The sequence below is a fragment of the Myxine glutinosa genome, chromosome 12 (assembly GCF_964187855.1).
Source record: "Myxine glutinosa chromosome 12, kmMyxGlut1.1, whole genome shotgun sequence".
In the NCBI taxonomy this organism is placed as follows: domain Eukaryota; kingdom Metazoa; phylum Chordata; class Myxini; order Myxiniformes; family Myxinidae; genus Myxine; species Myxine glutinosa.
Window position 1 is genome coordinate 48,652,195 of NC_136272.1, and position 14,237 is coordinate 48,666,431.

The following is a 14,237-nucleotide window of genomic DNA, read 5'->3' on the forward strand; positions in this document are numbered from 1 at the left end:
TTTCAACACTAACACAAGTGCGAAAAGTGGTTTTTCCACACTAATACAAGTACAAAAGTGGTTTCCTGCACCAACACAAGTGCGAAAAGTGGTTTTTCAACACTAACACAAGTGTGAAAAGTGGTTTTTCAACACTATCACAAGTGCAAAAAGTGTTTTTTCCACACGAATACAAGTGCAAAAGTGGTTTCCCGCACCAACACAAGTGCGAAAAGTGGTTTTTCAACACTAACACAACTGCGAAAAGTGGTTTTTCAACACTAACACAAGTGCAAAAAGTGGTTTTTCCACACTAATACAAGTGCAAAAGTGGTTTCCTGCACCAACACAAGTGCGAAAAGTGGTTTTTCAACACCAACACAAGTGCGAAAAGTGGTTTTTCAACACTAACACAAGTGCGAAAAGTGGTTTTTCAACACTATCACAAGTGCAAAAAGTGTTTTTCCCACACTAATACAAGTGCAAATGTGGTTTCCTGCACCAACACAAGTGCGAAAAGTGGTTTTTCAACACTAACACAAGTGCGAAATGTGGTTATTCAACACTATCACAAGTGCAAAAAGTGTTTTTTCCACACTAATACAAGTGCAAAAGTGGTTTCCTGCACCAACACAAGTGCGAAAAGTGGATTTTCAACACTAACACAAGTGCGAAAAGTGGTTTTTCATCACTAACACAAGTGCGAAAAGTGGTTTTTCCACACTAATACAAGTGCAAAAGTGGTTTCCTGCACCAACACAAGTGCGAAAAGTGGTTTTTCAACACTAACACAAGTGCAAAAAGTGGTTTTTCAACACTAACACAAGTGCGAAAAGTGGTTTTTCAACACTAACACAAGTGCGAAAAGTGGTTTTTCCACACTAATACAAGTGCAAAAGTGGTTTCCTGCACCAACACAAGTGCGAAAAGTGGTTTTTCAAAACTAACACAAGTGCGAAAAGCGGTTTTTCAACACTATCACAAGTGCAAAAAGTGTTTTTTTCACACTAATACAAGTGCAAAAGTGGTTTCCTGCACCAACACAAGTGCGAAAAGTGGTTTTTCAACACTAACACAAGTGCGAAAAGTGGTTTTTCAACACTAACACAAGTGCGAAAAGTGGTTTTTCCACACTAATACAAGTACAAAAGTGGTTTCCTGCACCAACACAAGTGCGAAAAGTGGTTTTTCAACACTAACACAAGTGTGAAATGTGGTTTTTCAACACTATCACAAGTGCAAAAAGTGTTTTTTCCACACGAATACAAGTGCAAAAGTGGTTTCCCACACCAACACAAGTGCGAAAAGTGGTTTTTCAACACTAACACAACTGCGAAAAGTGGTTTTTCAACACTAACACAAGTGCAAAAAGTGGTTTTTCCACACTAATACAAGTGCAAAAGTGGTTTCCTGCACCAACACAAGTGCGAAAAGTGGTTTTTCAACACCAACACAAGTGCGAAAAGTGGTTTTTCAACACTAACACAAGTGCGAAAAGTGGTTTTTCAACACTATCACAAGTGCAAAAAGTGTTTTTTCCACACTAATACAAGTGCAAATGTGGTTTCCTGCACCAACACAAGTGCGAAAAGTGGTTTTTCAACACTAACACAAGTGCGAAATGTGGTTATTCAACACTATCACAAGTGCAAAAAGTGTTTTTTCCACACTAATACAAGTGCAAAAGTGGTTTCCTGCACCAACACAAGTGCGAAAAGTGGATTTTCAACACTAACACAAGTGCGAAAAGTGGTTTTTCATCACTAACACAAGTGCGAAAAGTGGTTTTTCCACACTAATACAAGTGCAAAAGTGGTTTCCTGCACCAACACAAGTGCGAAAAGTGGTTTTTCAACACTAACACAAGTGCGAAAAGTGGTTTTTCAACACTAACACAAGTGCGAAAAGTGGTTTTTCAACACTATCACAAGTGCAAAAAGTGTTTTTTCCACACTAATACAAGTGCAAAAGTGGCTTCCTGCACCAACACAAGTGCGAAAAGTGGTTTTTCAACACTAACACAAGTGCGAAAAGTGGTTTTTCAACACTAACACAAGTGCGAAAAGTGGTTTTTCCACACTAATACAAGTGCAAAAGTGGTTTCCTGCACCAACACGAGTGCGAAAAGTGGTTTTTCAACACTAACACAAGTGCGAAAAGTGGTTTTTCAACACTATCACAAGTGCAAAAAGTGTTTTTTCCACACGAATACAAGTGCAAAAGTGGTTTCCCGCACAAACACAAGTGCTAGAAGTGTTTTTTCCACACTAATACAAGTGCAAAAGTGGTTTCCTGCACCAACACAAGTGCGAAAAGTGGTTTTTCAACACTAACACAAGTGCGAAAAGTGGTTTTTCAACACTAACACAAGTGCGAAAAGTGTTTTTTCCACACTAATACAAGTGCAAAAGTGGTTTCCTGCACCAACACAAGTGCGAAAAGTGGTTTTTCAACACTAACACAAGTGCGAAAAGTGGTTTTTCAACACTAACACAAGTGCAAAAAGTGGTTTTTCAACACTAACACAAGTGCGAAAAGTGGTTTTTCCAAACTAATACAAGTGCAAAAGTGGTTTCCTGCACCAACACAAGTGCGAAAAGTGGTTTTTCAACACTAACACAAGTGCGAAAAGTGTTTTTTCCACACTAATACAAGTGCAAAAGTGGTTTCCTGCACCAACACAAGTGCAAAAAGTGGTTTTTCAACACTAATACAAGTGCAAAAGTGGTTTCCTGCACCAACACAAGTGCGAAAAGTGGTTTTTCAACACTAACACAAGTGCGAAAAGTGGTTTTTCAACACTATCACAAGTGCAAAAAGTGTTTTTTCCACACTAATACAAGTGCAAAAGTGGTTTCCTGCACCAACACAAGTGCGAAAAGTGGTTTTTCAACAATAACACAAGTGCGAAACGTGGTTTTTCAACACTAACACAAGTGCGAAAAGTGGTTTTTCCACACTAATACAAGTGCAAAAGTGGTTTCCTGCACCAACACAAGTGCGAAAAGTGGTTTTTCAACACTAACACAAGTGCGAAAAGTGGTTTTTCAACACTAACATAAGTGCGAAAAGTGTTTTTTCCACACTAATACAAGTACAAAAGTGGTTTCCTGCACCAACACAAGTGCGAAAAGTGGTTTTTCAACACTAACACAAGTGCGAAAAGTGGTTTTTCAACACTAACACAAGTGCGAAAAGTGGTTTTTCAACACTAACACAAGTGCGAAAAGTGGTTTTTCCACACTAATACAAGTGCAAAAGTGGTTTCCTGCACCAACACAGGTGCGAAAAGTGGTTTTTCACACTAACACAAGTGCGAAAAGTGCTTTTTCAACACTATCACACGTGCAAAAAGTGTTTTTTCCACACTAATACAAGTGCAAAAGTGGTTTCCTGCACCAACACAACTGCGAAAAGTGGTTTTTCAACACTAACACAAGTGCGAAAAGTGGTTTTTCAACACTAACACAAGTGTGAAAAGTGGTTTTTCCACACTAATACAAGTGCAAAAGTGGTTTGCTGCACCAACACAAGTGCGAAAAGTGGTTTTTCAACACTAACACAAGTGCGAAAAGTGGTTTTTCAACACTATCACAAGTGCAAAAAGTGTTTTTTCCACACTAATACAAGTGCAAAAGTGGTTGCCTGCACCAACACAAGTGCGAAAAGTGGTTTTTCAACACTAACACAAGTGCGAAAAGTGGTTTTTCAACACTAACACAAGTGCGAATAGTGGTTTTTTCCACACTAATACAAGTGCAAAAGTGGTTTCCTGCACCAACACCAGTGCGAAAAGTGGTTTTTCAACACTAACACAAGTGCGAAAAGTGGTTTTTCAACACTAACACAAGTGCGAAAAGTGGTTTTTCAACACTATCACAAGTGCAAAAAGTGTTTTTTCCACACTAATACAAGTGCAAAAGTGGTTTCCTGCACCAACACAAGTGCGATAAGTGGTTTTTCAAAAGTAACACAAGTGCGAAAAGCGGTTTTTCAACACTATCACAAGTGCAAAAAGTGTTTTTTTCACACTAATACAAGTGCAAAAGTGGTTTCCTGCACCAACACAAGTGCGAAAAGTGGTTTTTCAACACTAACACAAGTGCGAAAAGTGGTTTTTCAACACTAACACAAGTGCGAAAAGTGGTTTTTCCACACTAATACAAGTACAAAAGTGGTTTCCTGCACCAACACAAGTGCGAAAAGTGGTTTTTCAACACTAACACAAGTGTGAAAAGTGGTTTTTCAACACTATCACAAGTGCAAAAAGTGTTTTTTCCACACGAATACAAGTGCAAAAGTGGTTTCCCGCACCAACACAAGTGCGAAAAGTGGTTTTTCAACACTAACACAACTGCGAAAAGTGGTTTTTCAACACTAACACAAGTGCAAAAAGTGGTTTTTCCACACTAATACAAGTGCAAAAGTGGTTTCCTGCACCAACACAAGTGCGAAAAGTGGTTTTTCAACACCAACACAAGTGCGAAAAGTGGTTTTTCAACACTAACACAAGTGCGAAAAGTGGTTTTTCAACACTATCACAAGTGCAAAAAGTGTTTTTCCCACACTAATACAAGTGCAAATGTGGTTTCCTGCACCAACACAAGTGCGAAAAGTGGTTTTTCAACACTAACACAAGTGCGAAATGTGGTTATTCAACACTATCACAAGTGCAAAAAGTGTTTTTTCCACACTAATACAAGTGCAAAAGTGGTTTCCTGCACCAACACAAGTGCGAAAAGTGGATTTTCAACACTAACACAAGTGCGAAAAGTGGTTTTTCATCACTAACACAAGTGCGAAAAGTGGTTTTTCCACACTAATACAAGTGCAAAAGTGGTTTCCTGCACCAACACAAGTGCGAAAAGTGGTTTTTCAACACTAACACAAGTGCGAAAAGTGGTTTTTCAACACTAACACAAGTGCGAAAAGTGGTTTTTCAACACTATCACAAGTGCAAAAAGTGTTTTTTCCACACTAATACAAGTGCAAAAGTGGATTCCTGCACCAACACAAGTGCGAAAAGTGGTTTTTCAACACTAACACAAGTGCGAAAAGTGGTTTTTCAACACTAACACAAGTGCGAAAAGTGGTTTTTCCACACTAATACAAGTGCAAAAGTGGTTTCCTGCACCAACACGAGTGCGAAAAGTGGTTTTTCAACACTAACACAAGTGCGAAAAGTGGTTTTTCAACACTATCACAAGTGCAAAAAGTGTTTTTTCCACACGAATACAAGTGCAAAAGTGGTTTCCCGCACAAACACAAGTGCGAAAAGTGTTTTTTCCACACTAATACAAGTGCAAAAGTGGTTTCCTGCACCAACACAAGTGCGAAAAGTGGTTTTTCAACACTAACACAAGTGCGAAAAGTGGTTTTTCAACACTAACACAAGTGCGAAAAGTGTTTTTTCCACACTAATACAAGTGCAAAAGTGGTTTCCTGCACCAACACAAGTGCGAAAAGTGTTTTTTCAACACTAACACAAATGCGAAAAGTGGTTTTTCAACACTAACACAAGTGCAAAAAGTGGTTTTTCAACACTAACACAAGTGCGAAAAGTGGTTTTTCCACACTAATACAAGTGCAAAAGTGGTTTCCTGCACCAACACAAGTGCGAAAAGTGGTTTTTCAACACTAACACAAGTGCGAAAAGTGGTTTTTCAACACTAACACAAGTGCGAAAAGTGGTTTTTCAACACTAACACAAGTGCGAAAAGTGGTTTTTCCACACTAATACAAGTGCAAAAGTGGTTTCCTGCACCAACACAGGTGCGAAAAGTGGTTTTTCACACTAACACAAGTGCAAAAAGTGGTTTTTCAACACTATCACAAGTGCAAAAAGTGTTTTTTCCACACTAATACAAGTGCAAAAGTGGTTTCCTGCACCAACACAACTGCGAAAAGTGGTTTTTCAACACTAACACAAGTGCGAAAAGTGGTTTTTCAACACTAACACAAGTGCGAAAAGTGGTTTTTCCACACTAATACAAGTGCAAAAGTGGTTTGCTGCACCAACACAAGTGCGAAAAGTGGTTTTTCAACACTAACACAAGTGCGAAAAGTGGTTTTTCAACACTATCACAAGTGCAAAAAGTGTTTTTTCCACACTAATACAAGTGCAAAAGTGGTTGCCTGCACCAACACAAGTGCGAAAAGTGGTTTTTCAACACTAACACAAGTGCGAATAGTGGTTTTTTCCACACTAATACAAGTGCAAAAGTGGTTTCCTGCACCAACACTAGTGCGAAAAGTGGTTTTTCAACACTAACACAAGTGCGAAAAGTGGTTTTTCAACACTAACACAAGTGCGAAAAGTGGTTTTTCAACACTAACACAAGCGCGAAAAGTGGTTTTTCCACACTAATACAAGTGCAAAAGTGGTTTCCTGCACCAACACAAGTGCGAAAAGTGGTTTTTCAACACTAACACAAGTGCGAATAGTGGTTTTTTCCACACTAATACAAGTGCAAAAGTGGTTTCCTGCACCAACACTAGTGCGAAAAGTGGTTTTTCAACACTAACACAAGTGCGAAAAGTGGTTTTTCAACACTAACACAAGTGCGAAAAGTGGTTTTTCAACACTAACACAAGCGCGAAAAGTGGTTTTTCCACACTAATACAAGTGCAAAAGTGGTTTCCTGCACCAACACAAGTGCGAAAAGTGGTTTTTCAACACTAACACAAGTGTGAAAAGTGGTTTTTCAACACTATCACAAGTGCAAAAAGTGTTTTTTCCACACGAATACAAGTGCAAAAGTGGTTTCCCGCACCAACACAAGTGCGAAAAGTGGTTTTTCAACACTAACACAACTGCGAAAAGTGGTTTTTCAACACTAACACAAGTGCAAAAAGTGGTTTTTCCACACTAATACAAGTGCAAAAGTGGTTTCCTGCACCAACACAAGTGCGAAAAGTGGTTTTTCAACACCAACACAAGTGCGAAAAGTGGTTTTTCAACACTAACACAAGTGCGAAAAGTGGTTTTTCAACACTATCACAAGTGCAAAAAGTGTTTTTTCCACACTAATACAAGTGCAAAAGTGGTTTCCTGCACCAACACAAGTGCGAAAAGTGGATTTTCAACACTAACACAAGTGCGAAAAGTGGTTTTTCATCACTAACACAAGTGCGAAAAGTGGTTTTTCCACACTAATACAAGTGCAAAAGTGGTTTCCTGCACCAACACAAGTGCGAAAAGTGGTTTTTCAACACTAACACAAGTGCGAAAAGTGGTTTTTCAACACTAACACAAGTGCGAAAAGTGGTTTTTCAACACTATCACAAGTGCAAAAAGTGTTTTTTCCACACTAATACAAGTGCAAAAGTGGATTCCTGCACCAACACAAGTGCGAAAAGTGGTTTTTCAACACTAACACAAGTGCGAAAAGTGGTTTTTCAACACTAACACAAGTGCGAAAAGTGGTTTTTCCCACACTAATACAAGTGCAAAAGTGGTTTCCTGCACCAACACGAGTGCGAAAAGTGGTTTTTCAACACTAACACAAGTGCGAAAAGTGGTTTTTCAACACTATCACAAGTGCAAAAAGTGTTTTTTCCACTCGAATACAAGTGCAAAAGTGGTTTCCCGCACAAACACAAGTGCGAAAAGTGTTTTTTCCACACTAATACAAGTGCAAAAGTGGTTTCCTGCACCAACACAAGTGCGAAAAGTGGTTTTTCAACACTAACACAAGTGCGAAAAGTGGTTTTTCAACACTAACACAAGTGCGAAAAGTGTTTTTTCCACACTAATACAAGTGCAAAAGTGGTTTCCTGCACCAACACAAGTGCGAAAAGTGTTTTTTCAACACTAACACAAATGCGAAAAGTGGTTTTTCAACACTAACACAAGTGCAAAAAGTGGTTTTTCAACACTAACACAAGTGCGAAAAGTGGTTTTTCCACACTAATACAAGTGCAAAAGTGGTTTCCTGCACCAACACAAGTGCGAAAAGTGGTTTTTCAACACTAACACAAGTGCGAAAAGTGGTTTTTCAACACTAACACAAGTGCGAAAAGTGGTTTTTCAACACTAACACAAGTGCGAAAAGTGGTTTTTCCACACTAATACAAGTGCAAAAGTGGTTTCCTGCACCAACACAGGTGCGAAAAGTGGTTTTTCACACTAACACAAGTGCAAAAAGTGGTTTTTCAACACTATCACAAGTGCAAAAAGTGTTTTTTCCACACTAATACAAGTGCAAAAGTGGTTTCCTGCACCAACACAACTGCGAAAAGTGGTTTTTCAACACTAACACAAGTGCGAAAAGTGGTTTTTCCACACTAATACAAGTGCAAAAGTGGTTTGCTGCACCAACACAAGTGCGAAAAGTGGTTTTTCAACACTAACACAAGTGCGAAAAGTGGTTTTTCAACACTATCACAAGTGCAAAAAGTGTTTTTTCCACACTAATACAAGTGCAAAAGTGGTTGCCTGCACCAACACAAGTGCGAAAAGTGGTTTTTCAACACTAACACAAGTGCGAAAAGTGGTTTTTCAACACTAACACAAGTGCGAATAGTGGTTTTTTCCACACTAATACAAGTGCAAAAGTGGTTTCCTGCACCAACACTAGTGCGGAAAAGTGGTTTTTCAACACTAACACAAGTGCGAAAAGTGGTTTTTCAACACTAACACAAGTGCGAAAAGTGGTTTTTCAACACTAACACAAGCGCGAAAAGTGGTTTTTCCACACTAATACAAGTGCAAAAGTGGTTTCCTGCACCAACACAAGTGCGAAAAGTGGTTTTTCAACACTAACACAAGTGCGAAAAGTGGTTTTTCAACACTAACACCAGTGCGAAAAGTGGTTTTTCCACACTAATACAAGTGCAAAAGTGGTTTGCTGCACCAACACAAGTGCGAAAAGTGGTTTTTCAACACTAACACAAGTGCGAAAAGTGGTTTTTCAACACTATCACAAGTACAAAAAGTGTGTTTTCCACACTAATACAAGTGCAAAAGTGGTTTCCTGCACCAACACAAGTGCGAAAAGTGGTTTTTCAACACTAACACAAGTGCGAAAAGTTGTTTTTCAACACTAACACAAGTGCGAATAGTGGTTTTTCCATAGTGGTTTCCTGCACCAACACAAGTGCAACTAGAACGGGCACTCGGTAGAGCGCATACCTCCGCCGCAGCTACTGTTCTGTACTTGGCATGGGAGTGTAGGGAACAGAACAGTGAACAGTTTGGTGCTGATTTCATGCAAATCGGATAAGAATTGACCGAGTTATGACAAAAAACGCACATTTTGCAAGGTTGTGACCCCCCTGACCTTTGACCCCCAACCGCTAACAAGGGTAATGTCTTCACTGGGTCATGTCGTATATCACAAGATCGGGCATTGAATTCTGAACATTTTGGCATTAGTTGCATGCCAATTGGATAAAAATTGACCGCGCTATGGTAAAAATACGATTTTGAACTTTTCGTGACCTTAAACTTGACCTTTGACCCGATTGCTCCCAAAATCTAATCAAATGTGTCCCGTATAATAACCAATCATCCCACCAAATTTCATGCAATTCGGTTGAATACTTTTTGAGTTATGCGAATAACATACACACACACACACACACACAGACATACAAATAAATACACAGCGATCAAATCAAAACATAACCTTCCGCTTTTGCGAAGGTAAAAAGTGGTTTTTCAACACTAACACAAGTGCGAAAAGTGGTTTTTCAACACTAACACAAGTGCGAAAAGTGGTTTTTCAACACTAACACAAGTGCGAAAAGTGGTTTTTCCACACTAATACAAGTGCAAAATTGGTTTCCTGCACCAACACAAGTGCGAAAAGTGGTTTTTCAACACTAACACAAGTGCGAAAAGTGGTTTTTCAACACTATCACAAGTGCAAAAAGTGTTTTTTCCACACTAATACAAGTGCAAAAGTGGTTTCCTGCACCAACACAAGTGCGAAAAGTGGTTTTTCAACACTAACACAAGTGCGAAAAGTGGTTTTTCAACACTAACACAAGTGCGAAAAGTGGTTTTTCAACACTAACACAAGTGCGAAAAGTGGTTTTTCCACACTAATACAAGTGCAAAAGTGGTTTCCTGCACCAACACAAGTGCGAAAAGTGGTTTTTCAACACTAACACAAGTGCGAAAAATGGTTTTTCAACACTAACACAAGTGCGAAAAGTGGTTTTTCAACACTAACACATGTGCGAAAAGTGGTTTTTCCACACTAATACAAGTGCAAAAGTGGTTTCCTGCACCAACACAAGTGCGAAAAGTGGTTTTTCAACACTAACACAAGTGCGAAAAGTGGTTTTTCAACACTAACACAAGTGCGAAAAGTGGTTTTTCCACACTAATACAAGTGCAAAAGTGGTTTCCTGCACCAACACAAGTGCGAAAAAGTGAATTTCTACACCAACAAAAGTGCGGAAAGTGGTTTTCAACACTAACACGGATGAGAAGATTGGTATCGCAACAATAGCACAAGTGCGAAAAGTAGTTTTTCCACACTAATACAAGTGCAAAAGTGGTTTCCTGCACCAACACGAGTGCGAAAAGTGGTTTTTCAACACTAACACAAGTGCGAAAAGTGGTTTTTCAACACTATCACAAGTGCAAAAAGTGTTTTTTCCACACGAATACAAGTGCAAAAGTGGTTTCCCGCACAAACACAAGTGCGAAAAGTGTTTTTTCCACACTAATACAAGTGCAAAAGTGGTTTCCTGCACCAACACAAGTGCGAAAAGTGGTTTTTCAACACTAACACAAGTGCGAAAAGTGGTTTTTCAACACTAACACAAGTGCGAAAAGTGTTTTTTCCACACTAATACAAGTGCAAAAGTGGTTTCCTGCACCAACACAAGTGCGAAAAGTGTTTTTTTCAACACTAACACAAATGCGAAAAGTGGTTTTTCAACACTAACACAAGTGCAAAAAGTGGTTTTTCAACACTAACACAAGTGCGAAAAGTGGTTTTTCCACACTAATACAAGTGCAAAAGTGGTTTCCTGCACCAACACAAGTGCGAAAAGTGGTTTTTCAACACTAACACAAGTGCGAAAAGTGGTTTTTCAACACTAACACAAGTGCGAAAAGTGGTTTTTCAACACTAACACAAGTGCGAAAAGTGGTTTTTCCACACTAATACAAGTGCAAAAGTGGTTTCCTGCACCAACACAGGTGCGAAAAGTGGTTTTTCACACTAACACAAGTGCAAAAAGTGGTTTTTCAACACTATCACAAGTGCAAAAAGTGTTTTTTCCACACTAATACAAGTGCAAAAGTGGTTTCCTGCACCAACACAACTGCGAAAAGTGGTTTTTCAACACTAACACAAGTGCGAAAAGTGGTTTTTCAACACTAACACAAGTGCGAAAAGTGGTTTTTCCACACTAATACAAGTGCAAAAGTGGTTTGCTGCACCAACACAAGTGCGAAAAGTGGTTTTTCAACACTAACACAAGTGCGAAAAGTGGTTTTTCAACACTATCACAAGTGCAAAAAGTGTTTTTTCCACACTAATACAAGTGCAAAAGTGGTTGCCTGCACCAACACAAGTGCGAAAAGTGGTTTTTCAACACTAACACAAGTGCGAAAAGTGGTTTTTCAACACTAACACAAGTGCGAATAGTGGTTTTTTCCACACTAATACAAGTGCAAAAGTGGTTTCCTGCAACAACACTAGTGCGAAAAGTGGTTTTTCAACACTAACACAAGTGCGAAAAGTGGTTTTTCAACACTAACACAAGTGCGAAAAGTGGTTTTTCAACACTAACACAAGCGCGAAAAGTGGTTTTTCCACACTAATACAAGTGCAAAAGTGGTTTCCTGCACCAACACAAGTGCGAAAAGTGGTTTTTCAACACTAACACAAGTGCGAAAAGTGGTTTTTCAACACTAACACCAGTGCGAAAAGTGGTTTTTCCACACTAATACAAGTGCAAAAGTGGTTTGCTGCACCAACACAAGTGCGAAAAGTGGTTTTTCAACACTAACACAAGTGCGAAAAGTTGTTTTTCAACACTAACACAAGTGCGAATAGTGGTTTTTCCACACTAATACAAGTGCAATAGTGGTTTCCTGCACCAACACAAGTGCAACTAGAACGGGCACTCGGTAGAGCACATACCTCCGCCGCAGCTACTGTTCTGTACTTGGCATGGGAGTGTAGGGAACAGAACAGTGAACAGTTTGGTGCTGATTTCATGCAAATCGGATAAGAATTGACCGAGTTATGACAAAAAACGCACATTTTGCAAGGTCGTGACCCCCCTGACCTTTGACCCCCAACCGCTAACAAGTGTAATGTCTTCACTGGGTCATGTCGTATATCACAAGATCGGGCATTGAATTCTGAACATTTTGGCATTAGTTGCATGCCAATTGGATAAAAATTGACCGCGCTATGGTAAAAATACGATTTTGACCTTTTCGTGACCTTAAACTTGACCTTTGACCCGATTGCTCCCAAAATCTAATCAAATGTGTCCCGTATAATAACCAATCATCCCACCAAATTTCATGCAATTCGGTTGAATACTTTTTGAGTTATGCGAATAACATACACACACACACACACACACAGACATACAAATAAATACACAGCGATCAAATCAAAACATAACCTTCCGATTTTGCGAAGGTAAAAAGTGGTTTTTCAACACTAACACAAGTGCGAAAAGTGGTTTTTCAACACTAACACAAGTGCGAAAAGTGGTTTTTCAACACTAACACAAGTGCGAAAAGTGGTTTTTCCACACTAATACAAGTGCAAAATTGGTTTCCTGCACCAACACAAGTGCGAAAAGTGGTTTTTCAACACTAACACAAGTGCGAAAAGTGGTTTTTCAACACTATCACAAGTGCAAAAAGTGTTTTTTCCACACTAATACAAGTGCAAAAGTGGTTTCCTGCACCAACACAAGTGCGAAAAGTGGTTTTTCAACACTAACACAAGTGCGAAAAGTGGTTTTTCAACACTAACACAAGTGCGAAAAGTGGTTTTTCAACACTAACACAAGTGCGAAAAGTGGTTTTTCCACACTAATACAAGTGCAAAAGTGGTTTCCTGCACCAACACAAGTGCGAAAAGTGGTTTTTCAACACTAACACAAGTGCGAAAAATGGTTTTTCAACACTAACACAAGTGCGAAAAGTGGTTTTTCAACACTAACACATGTGCGAAAAGTGGTTTTTCCACACTAATACAAGTGCAAAAGTGGTTTCCTGCACCAACACAAGTGCGAAAAGTGGTTTTTCAACACTAACACAAGTGCGAAAAGTGGTTTTTCAACACTAACACAAGTGCGAAAAGTGGTTTTTCCACACTAATACAAGTGCAAAAGTGGTTTCCTGCACCAACACAAGTGCGAAAAAGTGAATTTCTACACCAACAAAAGTGCGGAAAGTGGTTTTCAACACTAACACGGATGAGAAGATTGGTATCGCAACAATAGCACAAGTGCGAAAAGTAGTTTTTCCACACTAATACAAGTGCAAAAGTGGTTTCCTGCACCAACACGAGTGCGAAAAGTGGTTTTTCAACACTAACACAAGTGCGAAAAGTGGTTTTTCAACACTATCACAAGTGCAAAAAGTGTTTTTTCCACACGAATACAAGTGCAAAAGTGGTTTCCCGCACAAACACAAGTGCGAAAAGTGTTTTTTCCACACTAATACAAGTGCAAAAGTGGTTTCCTGCACCAACACAAGTGCGAAAAGTGGTTTTTCAACACTAACACAAGTGCGAAAAGTGGTTTTTCAACACTAACACAAGTGCGAAAAGTGTTTTTTCCACACTAATACAAGTGCAAAAGTGGTTTCCTGCACCAACACAAGTGCGAAAAGTGTTTTTTCAACACTAACACAAATGCGAAAAGTGGTTTTTCAACACTAACACAAGTGCAAAAAGTGGTTTTTCAACACTAACACAAGTGCGAAAAGTGGTTTTTCCACACTAATACAAGTGCAAAAGTGGTTTCCTGCACCAACACAAGTGCGAAAAGTGGTTTTTCAACACTAACACAAGTGCGAAAAGTGGTTTTTCAACACTAACACAAGTGCGAAAAGTGGTTTTTCAACACTAACACAAGTGCGAAAAGTGGTTTTTCCACACTAATACAAGTGCAAAAGTGGTTTCCTGCACCAACACAGGTGCGAAAAGTGGTTTTTCACACTAACACAAGTGCAAAAAGTGGTTTTTCAACACTATCACAAGTGCAAAAAGTGTTTTTTCCACACTAATACAAGTGCAAAAGTGGTTTCCTGCACCAACACAACT